Consider the following 10,924-nt stretch of genomic DNA (forward strand, 5'->3'; position numbering starts at 1 on the left):
GGCCCAATGGTGGAATGACATCCCCTTGGAGTAAGAGGAGTGTCCTGGAACTGGAATGCCAGGCCTATCATTACAGTCCCAGGACACATCTCCTACCCCCCGGGCTGTCATTCCACTCTTGAGCCGGTTATTCCAGTCCTAGAATACTCCTGCAAACCCCAGGGGCTACCATTCCACTGTGGGGCCTCTCATTCCAGTCCCAGAACACTCCAGTAACCCCCAGGGGCCATCTAGTGATGAACAATAGATTGTGATTAGATAACTGAAAAAAAGACAAAGTAGACAGCTCCCCTAATGCTAACTTGAAAGCAGAGGCGCAGCAGTTCTAAACCATATGGGATAACAGCGGCACCAAGCTGATTTTAAAATGCATATGTAGATTTGGCCTAAGTATTTGAAGGGCTGTCTGTGACAGTACCTCTCTTTTATTTTGTGTGGTTAAGTGTGATATAGTTTTACATTTCTTGTTGTTTCTTTCTCTCACTCAAAGTATCTATCGCTGCCACCAGGAATTTAATTCCAGTCTTTAATTAACCTTTCCCACAGTATTGTGCCCAAGCTCTAAGACTCCTTCGTTGGACTATGTGGTTCTGAGGATAAGACTCTGGGTTAACAATAAGCAAGATAAAACTTTATTGGTAAAAGAAGCGTATTGGTTACAAGATGTTTTGTTAAATTGCTCAGTAAAATCTTTCCCTTTTTACTCAGGTCTCTCAGCCTTTTCCCTCACACTCTTAAAATACTCTATATTAGATTTTGCCTAATGTTCCCCCTTAAGTATATGTTCTTCTTCCTTTAGAATCTTAATGCCTTTCACAGCACTTTTATATGATTCTAGATAGAAGATTAATTCTCAGACTCTGTAGATTGACCACAACTGCTGACTTCTGACTTCAAGCTTTAAACTGCCTTCTCTCTCCACACACACACCTCGCTCTGCCCATACACTCTCAGTCACCATCCAGTCACCTCACTCACTCATCTCCCTCTTTTTATTTTATTTTATTTTATTTTATTTATTGTTGTATTTATACCCCGCCCTCCCCGCAAACGGGCTCAGGGTGGCTTACAAGAGGGCAAGATATGCCCATGCATAAAACAGGATAAAAACCCCACCTTGTTCTTCTGACACCAACCATTTAAAGAAACACATACATATAACTTGAAATCATTACACTGTCACTTAGAGGAGGACAGGGAACTGTTCCTGATGGCAGCAGAAGATAGGACACGCAATAATGGGTTCAGGAAAAACTTTTTGACAGTAAGAGTTGTGCAACAGTGGAATCAGCTGCCTAGGGAGGTGGTGAGCTCCCTCTCACTGGCAGTCTTTAAGCATTGGCCGGACAAACACTTGTCAGGGATACTGTAGGCTAATTTTGCATTGAGCAGGGGGTTGGACTAGATGGCTCCTTCCAACGTGATTCTGTGATTCTATGAATATGAATGACTAGTAGATTAATATTGCCAGCATTAAAGAATATAACCCCAATGCTAAAGAACCCAATGTAAGGTTTTTAAACAGCAACATAGCTGAATCTAAATCCATCTCTTTTCTTTTTTGCATATTTCTGAATCTAAATCAAACTTTTGTCTTTTTTGCACATTCTTGCGAAGTCTTATCTAGGTCGATGCAAGGCCCATTTTTAGTGTTCGTGACCAATATTTACAGCTGTTGTGGTTTGCTAAATTCTTTTATAATGCCATCTGGTCTACATCCGTATAGATAAAGGGAATTTGAAGGAGAATGTGTGTTTTCATGTTGTTATAATGTTGGCTGTGTGTTCTAATTAGGTCATGGGAAGAAGAAAATAACCAAAGTATATACATGAATTTTGACTTTACTGTTTTACAAATAGCCATTTTGCAAACAGACCTGTAGCATATAAAAACTAATAAATATCTATGTTTTTCACTATGCCATCATGTACTAGACTGTATTCTTCCAGTCATTGTAACACAAATGCTGGCAAAGTCACTTGCATTTAATTTTAGTTGCAAGTAAGTACAGTTCATTCACTATTGCATATTTATCTTAAATTAGGAGACAGTATTCTAAAGAACAATCTTTCAATTTTTTTCAACAAGATGGTGAAGTGCAGCATTTTTATATAAGCAAGAATTAGTAATGTATTTGTTTTTAATTTTTCCTACCTTTTTTCTAAGGACTTGTCTAAGTACAAATGGAATAAAACCAGAATAATATAAAAATGCATTGATATTACAATTGTACTACTCATGCTTATTCCTAGCTGTTGAATTCCAGGCCATTCAGGAACAGAAGCATTTCTGGAATACATTCAGGTTGATATTTCGCTGACAAGTGCTGCTGTGAATAAAGAGCACAATGCTCAAAGATGTCTCCTGTGCAAGCTTCCCTGATGTAAATGATTGCTATGCAAGAACTCATTTGTTTCAGTAGGTTTGCTTAGTAGAACTTTCTGGTGGATTGTGTCCATTCCTGAAATTATGTGCCATTATATATCACTATATAACAAGTGTACATAATTTCAAAGTTCCATTGTAGTTATTATTACAGGACTGAATCCAAAGGTGCCCCTCCACATGTGGAAGTCATCTTCTGTTCAGTGGAAAATTGTTTTACACCTCTTACTAGCATTTGCACAGGAAAGGTGAACCTAAATCCAAATAGTAAATTTTTCTTATCGTTCCACAACCTGTTACACAACTGTAAGCATAAGAACAACTAAAGACCCTGCTTACTGTAGCACTACATGAACTCTTGTGTAAGCACTTCACAAGCATTTGTGAAACAGTGCTAGTTACTGTTTTCCTCCCACTCCTACTTTTTAGATCTAGCTAATTTAGTTTTATTTATTTCTATGCATAACTGTCAATGCAAATATAGAGTTCATATAACATATTTTGTAGATAATTATATTTCTGAGTGTTCATCTATTCTGAAAGAAGGGTATGGAGTAGAGGTCCATCAGTGGCTATTAGCCAAAATGTATAGAGGGAACACTGTGTCTGCGGCAGTGATGCTCTGTATTCTTTTCTTTTCTTTTGTATCCCCTGTAGGGGATGTTTTTTATTGCATTTTCTAATAACTACATACTAAAAACTACAAACAGAAAATCCAGGAAAGGGGAACTACATCTATGGGAGAAAGTAAAGAAAACCCTCTAAAAACCCAAGAGATGGTGATCATACATACGTTTACAAATTTACCTTTAAACTTAAACACAAGTTAACTTTTGTTGAAAATGATCATCTATCTAATTAAACATAAATGCTTCATCAACATTTCTAATTTCATAAAAAGATTGTAGAACAATATACAATAAACTTTTTAGGTATTCCAGAGCACATTGACAATCTATTTTTTCCCCTTTCTAGGTCTCAACTGATAGCCTTGTTTAGGACCCGCCACCCCCAATTTAGAGTCAGAGTCTTCCTCAGAGGATCCAGCCTCTCCTTCTTCCTCGCTCTCTTTGGCATCATCGGTCGCACCTTCCCCTGTTGGACTGCTATGTTGACACAAAAATTCACATACCTTTTCAACAGAGTCAATCCTTTCTTTACCATTTGCATATCTGAAGATTAGTCCCTATCTGTAGGCAACATCACGCTTTTGTAGAAATAGAGTCAAGTCTCTATATTTCTTTCTTATCTCAAATGGAACATCTTTCAGTACTTATATCTTTGTCTTTTATCTTCAAGGTAGCTCCGTTAGATGCTTTCAGTAGTTGGCCTCTCACTTTTCTTCGAGCCATTTGTGCTTGCTGTGTGTCTAGCTTGTTGTCAATTGCCACGATTTTCTCCAGCAGAGGGCGAAGTGGTTCCGACAAGAGCCTTTGAAGTTCCGCTGTGGAGTCCTGTCTAGGAGTAGAACTCGCAGAGCTGGAACTTTGGGGAAGAAGCTTTGCTTTCGCTTGTTTATCTCTAGAGTCCTTCACCGTCGGCAGCGCCATGTTTGAGAATTGTTTACTTGTACCAAAAGTTTGTCAAAATCTCTGGAAGTTCTTTTGTAACGTGGTAAGTTCTTACAGTCTCTAGTCCTTACAGGGTTCATTTAAGTTCATAAAGGAATAGGTATGTTGGTGCTAATCCATATAAGTCTTTAAAAGTCAGCATCATAAACTGTGCCTGGAAATAGATTGGGAGTCAGTGTAAATGGTCCAAGACTGTAGTGATATGGTTGCTACAACCCACAGCAGCCCAAATCTTGGCTGCAGCACTTTCAACCAACTGAACTTTCCAAACACTTTTCAAGGACAGCACCATATACAACACAGCGCAGTAACCTAATCTAGATGTTACCAGGACATGCATCACAGGGGCCAGATATTTTCTGCCCAGGAAAGGCTGTGGCTGGCTGACAAGTTGAAGGCATTCCCAGGTACAGCTGCTACCTGCTAATCCATACTGAGTCCAAGATCATTCCCAGACTACAGACCTACAGAAAAGAATGATGTAAGCTCCTCTGGGTCCCCACTGTGGAGAATGGTGCAACATAACTGAAATAATAAATGTAGCTGAAGATAGGGGGCAGATAAAAGGTTGGTTACTGAGTGAGTGACAAGGAGATAAGGAAGCAGGGAAAGGTGAGGATATGGGAGTTACCAGGAGAAGAGAAGGAGGGCATAATGCAGAGAAGGGGATGTCACGGATGAGAATAGAAACGGAGGTGACATTTATAGAGATTGACAAGTGTTTGTGGTGGCTCCAAGGTTAGGGAAAACTTCATTCTGCTAGATAGGCATTGTTGCACAGCCAGGAATGAAAACATGGAATCTCTTTGGTATGCTAGTGCCTCAACAGTATGACCAGCCATCAAACCTTGGGTTCTGTCAAAAAAGGCAGTGGAAAGGTAGATGGGCAAGGCCCTTTCCAGGGCTGTTTTGGCCTTTGAGAGAGGATTCATTAAGGCTAGGATTGGCAGATTCTCATTGACTTGTTACCATGTGACTTGCATGACTCACCAAGGCCTGGCCATTTCCTACTGTTCAACAGCAGACATCCCACAAAAGCCAGTGTGGTGTAATTGCTAGAGTTTCAGATGAAAATCTGGGAGACCCAGGTTCGAATCCCCACTCATTGGATGACCTTGGGCCATTTACACATTCTCAGGCGAACATATCTCACAGTGTTGTCATGAGGATAAAATGGAAAAGAGGAGAATGATGTAAGCTGCTTTGGGTCCCCATTGTGGAGAAAGGTAGGGTATAAATGAAGTATATAGATAATAAATATAGCTGCAGATGCAGATAAAAGGTTGGTTGGTTGGTTGTTGGAAATGAGAAAAGAAAGCAGGGAAAGTTGATGATATGAGGGCTGTCAAAGAGGAAGGAAAGAGGAAGTAGTGTTGGGAGGGGATTCAGAGGAAAATTAGGTGCCCTATGCAGGTTCTCGAGAATTCCGCATCATGCAACTTGGCCCAACCTGGATAGAGGCTGCTGGGGGAGAGGAGGAGGGAAAGCTGATGATAGCAAGGAAAAATAAAGGTTGATTGGCTGGTGAATGTGAAGAAGACAAGGAAACAGGAAAATGGGAGAGTTTATGGGGGCTTTGTTGGATACTGTAACACTGCATGCAAAAGGATCTGGGAGGGAAAGGGTTAAGAGAATTCTCTCACTGGAGTACACTTGGCAGTTGGGCCCACCCTCTCATTGGTTAGTTGGGCCCACCCTCTTTGGCTCTTGCTTACTTTATGTTTTCATCACTTATAGGACCCATCTTCTTCTATCTCTTACCTGGGCTAGCTATAGCAAGTGAATCTTTTGAACAATAAGTTAAATGTAGCTACATGAATATGTAATGTAAGATGTGTTTGAAAAATAGTCAAAAATGCTTAAATTGTTCAGAGTGTCAATGAATCTTGCTTCACTAAATGAGGAGACTTTCTTTCTGTTTAAAAAGCTTTATTTCTAAGGGTAAAGGGTATATAGGAAACCTACAAATAACCAAAACATCTAAGAGCTACATTTCTGCTGCTTACTTCTCAAAGCACAGTCACACACTTCTCAAGCAATGGTGGACAAACACCTTCTTCTCATCCCCTAGAAAGGAAGTCACCCGAAAACAGTAACCAATCATTGTTTGTAAACACACTCAGATTCGCTGGCTTTTTCCACATTGGCTGTCTGCCAGGTTTACTTTCCAGGTCAGTCTAGACAATAGCATAGAAAGCTAAACAAGTTAACCCTATAATGGCTGGAATCTGAGACCTTGCAAACACATACATTTCCAACAAGATGTGCTTCTATTTTTGTAACTAAAATCTGTTTCTCTTGTTCCCATTGGAGTCAGACCATCTCTGTAATTTATTTGAACAGCATTTTCCCTTAACTGGGAAACGTGGATGATCAGTGATACTATGTAAAGCTTCTGTGCTTCCAAAGCAATAGGCTTTCATAGAAGGGAAAGAAGAAATAGTGGAGAAGAGGAAAATGAGAAGCCCCCCACAAGTCTTGCATGTCTCCCACTTGTATATATTGAATACTGGAGAAACTTCCCTCGGTTATAAGAAGGAAGGAAAGCAACTAACATTTCCTTTTCAGATCGAAAAATACAGGAATGCAATAGCACATCTGGATGGAATTAGTATTCTTCCTTCCTACAAATTCACAAGACTGCAAAGCTCTGATCAAGCCTTGATAGCTCATAATGCCAGCATTCAGCATACCTAAGAGCTAAAAAACTGGATACAAACTGGTTAAGAAACTAAAGGTACTATTGAATTTCATAGGACATTCAGCACTTCTGTATACTTAAAACTTTTTCATAGGATATTGCACTATTAGTACTGAACGTAAATGTGTAGGGATACAAAGATAACTGTTGACAAGTAATTTGGTTGTGCCAAAAGTTTATCAGTGTCCATTGCAGATTCAACATTTACAAATACAATTAATATTAAATATGAAGTTACACATTTGTTTATTTTCAGCAATCTGTGAGAGGAAAGGAAAACGTACTTTGTGCGCTTCCATTAGCACAAGTAGTAGCATAACAGCTGCAGCTACACATAATGCTTTAATTGTAAAGAAATAAGAATGTGTAATAGAACAATGAAATGTACAACAGATGGCCCACATGATTTCATTTAATTTGGTTGAAAACTGTATCCAAAGAAATACCTTGTGCTATGTCTTGTGGAAGAGATAGTGGGGATACAATCACTTTCACTTAGCAGGAGCAGACAGCAAGGGGCAATCTTAGTACATCAACTTGCACAAGGACTGTCCTGCATACAGAAATATTCCATGGGATGCAATCCACTATTGTATTCTATCTCAACAGTAATGGCTCTCATTATCCTCATACCAACTACTTATTCCAGAACAGTGAAAACATAATACCAACAGTGTTGGTATAAAGGATTTGAGTAAACTAATCTGTTCCGTAGACTTACCTTAAGTCTCAGAAGAATGAAATTTCTGGTAAATGATTTAGGGGTTACTTAATGGTGAACACCAAGCATGCAACATCTACCATTGTACTATTAGAAACTAGGTGCATTCAACTTCAAATTGTTTTATAAAAAGCAATAATTATACTTTTTACATTTACAGTGAAATACTAAGAACACTTTCCTGACAGTAAGCCCCACTGAATAGACCTGAGTAGGATTCTGAGTAGACTTGCTTTGATTTGCTCTTAAAATGAAGTAATGTATTAATGAAATTGTAATAATGTCATAATGTCAACTCTAGGCAAAGAAAAGAGAATCACACAAATGGTTAGTTAATATGCTATTATTTCAGAAAGTTAATGGTGATCCTGAATTTGAAGTCCTCAATAACGTGGAATTTAGAAAAAGGTGGGCTGTAATAAAGACTATCTGTGCAAAAACTAACTTTGTACAGTTACTCTCTGCTGAGTCCATTGAAGTCATGTAATCCAGTTTAGGACTGCACTACACAACATACAGTGGGAGAAACAGAGCCACCTGAATATACAAAGGAGGTAAGATAAACATGCCCACCTGCTATGAACGTTTTATTACCACAATAATGAAACAGTTAAGAAACAGGAAGTAGTTCACTGCCAGAGGAAAAAGAGAGAGCATCCACAGATTTGAACAAATAGTTATGTCTATGAAATAATCTGGAATTGCACAATTTTTCGGACCTACTGTGTGAATTGCCTATGGGAATGTAATGAGAACATTTATGCACTTTAGCCAATGCCCCCTCACAGCCATATCATGAGGGAAGATTCAGCAATGACTTAGGGCCCTGAGAGGGAGACAGATCTGGCCCAAGGCACACGTTATCTCATCCATCCATCCATCCATCCATCCATCCATCCATCCATCCATCCATCCATCCATCCATCCAATATTCTAATAGCAAAGTCCAGATATCTTTGGATACCTAAATCTAGTGACTGGAGCTATGAACATGCAAGATCTTTCTACAAACCTGAAAAGAGCCCTAGGTTTCCAAGCAAACATGAAATCTTTTAAAAAAGCCAAAACACTGGGCAGCTTAAAAATCTGAAAATGGTAAAAGGAGCACCTGCAGCTTTAAGCGATGGATTCAGTCAGTGGCTGTTGCTAGGCAACCACATTATTCTATGCTTGTTTCTGTCAGTAAAGGCAGAGGAAAGCGGCATTAAGTAACCCTTTTCCAGCCCTATTTTGGCCATTGAGGGAGAACTCATTGAGACCAGGCCTGGCTAGAGTTGCCAGTTCCAGGTTGGGAAATTCCTGGAAATTTTGTGATGGTCTGAGGAATGAAGGGTTTGGGGAGAGGAGAGGCCTCAGTATTGAGTACAAGATCTGATTCTCCTCTACAAGACTGCCATGTGCTTTCTCAAATTGGGCTGGGGAAGCACAACCTTTGACGGAGTTTCTGTCTCACAGTATGGTATAATGCCACAGAGTCCACCCTCCATAGCAGCCATTTTCTCTAGGGGGACAGATGTCTGGAGTTCAGTTGTATTTCTGGGGGATCTCCAGGTCCCTCCTTGAGGTTGGCAACTCTAGGCCTGGTGGCAACCTCTGGGTGACTTAATGCTGACATGCATGATTCAATTAGGCCTGGCTGCTTGCTACTGTTCAATGGCAGCATCCTATGAAAGCCAGTGTGGTATAGCAGTTACAGCTTCAGATCAGGGTCTGTGAGACCAGGTTCAGATACCCATCTTGCTGTGGAAGCTGACCAGTTGATTTTGGACCAGTCACATACTTCTAATCTAACTTACCTCATAGGGTTGTTGTGTGAATAAAAAGGAGAAGAGAACAATGTAAGCCGCTTGGGTTCCCACTGTGGAGAAAGGTGGGGTATAAATGAAGTAAATAAAGAATAATTGTAGCTGAAGATGGGAGGTATATAAAAGGTAGGTTTGTGAATGGCTAAGAAGAAGAGAATGATGCAGGGAAAGGATATAAGGTTTGCCAAGAAGAGGGAAAAGGGAAAGAGGTTAGGAAATTTTTAGAAATTTGGGAGGGGTGGAGCTGGGGAGGGGAGGGTTTGAGTTGAAGAGCGACCTCGGGGTATAATGCCACAGACTCCACCCTTTAAAACATCCATTTCCTCCAGGGGAATTAGGGTTGTCAGTCTCCAGGTGGGGGCTCGAGATCACCCAGAAGTACAAGATGACAGATCAGTTCTCTTGGAGAAAATGGCTCCAAAACATGCCCCATGAGCCTTTGATAAACATGCAGATTAATACAAGCCTATGTACACATTAGCTACCTGCTAGTCTGGTCTTGCCTAAGGTCTATCTAAGTATCTGCAGTCTACCTATCAGACCTAGGCCCCAAACCCTTTTTTCAGTACTAGCTTACACAAGAATTCTGACTATTAAGTTCTTGTGAATCAACTGGAAAACTAGTTTATTGTTTACATTATCTACTATTATAATTATTAGCTGAAATAAAACATAAGGGATTTTCTTAGAAATAAGAAAACACTGTTAAGACATTTTATTTGTTTGAATAGCATGCCATATTGAAAACTTGGAATGGGTAACCATAGATTATTATTTTTTTAATTAAGCATATCATTTTAAATTAATTCAAATAACCAAAAAATCTGACAGTTCAAGCTTACATTGGCAACATACATAAGTGTTACTTTGTTGGGCTGGGCCATACGTGCCATAAAATGTAACACGAGGTACCGGACAGATAAACTTTATAAAGGTGATCTCAGAAGTCGAATGGCAATAGCAGGTGAATGACAATAGCAGGCTTGATTGGATTAGATGTGATATGCAGGAGGAAAGTAGGTGTGGAGATACCAGCATTGGTAATGAGACAGGAAACCTAGGTCTCAATTCCATCCAAGAGTATTCAGTCCAGAGGATGCAAAGAATCAATGGACATAAGTCTGACATTAGAAACCAGAACATTCAGTTGCTGACCTAAGAGTAGCAGTGCTCTTACAAAGGAATTTCAAAGGAGGATAGAAAGAGAGACTGCTGAATTGCAATTGATAATGAATCTCAAGACAATGCACCCTCCTGGCCTGAACTGAGAGTTATTTTTCCTGTCTCATTACCAATCTATCTATATATCTAATAGCCAAGTTGCCCCCGGAGTGCGGATTGCTAAATCAGCTCTCCGGGGGCACTTGGGGGGAGGGGGAGGTTTGTGCACACGTGGGCCAGTCCCCATGTGTGCACAAAAATGCTAAAAGTAGAAAAAAATTTCGGGGGATGTTTAAATCCCCCCAAAAGGGCAAGAGCGTTCCGTGCGCATGTGCACGGAACACTCTGTAGCTGACCTCGCCGCCGCTGCACCGCCGCTGCCTCCTCAGAGCCGGGCGGGTGGAGGACTGGCCTCGCCGCCGCCGAGCCCGGCAAGGGGGGGGGGGGGACCAGCCCCTCAGGGGAGGCCCAGCCTCTCCGCCTCCGCTGCCTCCTCGGGGAGATCGAGCGGGGGTGATGGAGGAGACGGAGCTCTTCTCCCCCCTGTGAGTATCGCGGGTCCCCGTCTTGTATATCTAAT

The sequence above is a fragment of the Gekko japonicus genome, unplaced genomic scaffold, assembly GCF_001447785.1.
Source record: "Gekko japonicus isolate JY-2015 unplaced genomic scaffold, Gekko_japonicus_V1.1 scaffold126, whole genome shotgun sequence".
Lineage (NCBI taxonomy): Eukaryota > Metazoa > Chordata > Lepidosauria > Squamata > Gekkonidae > Gekko > Gekko japonicus.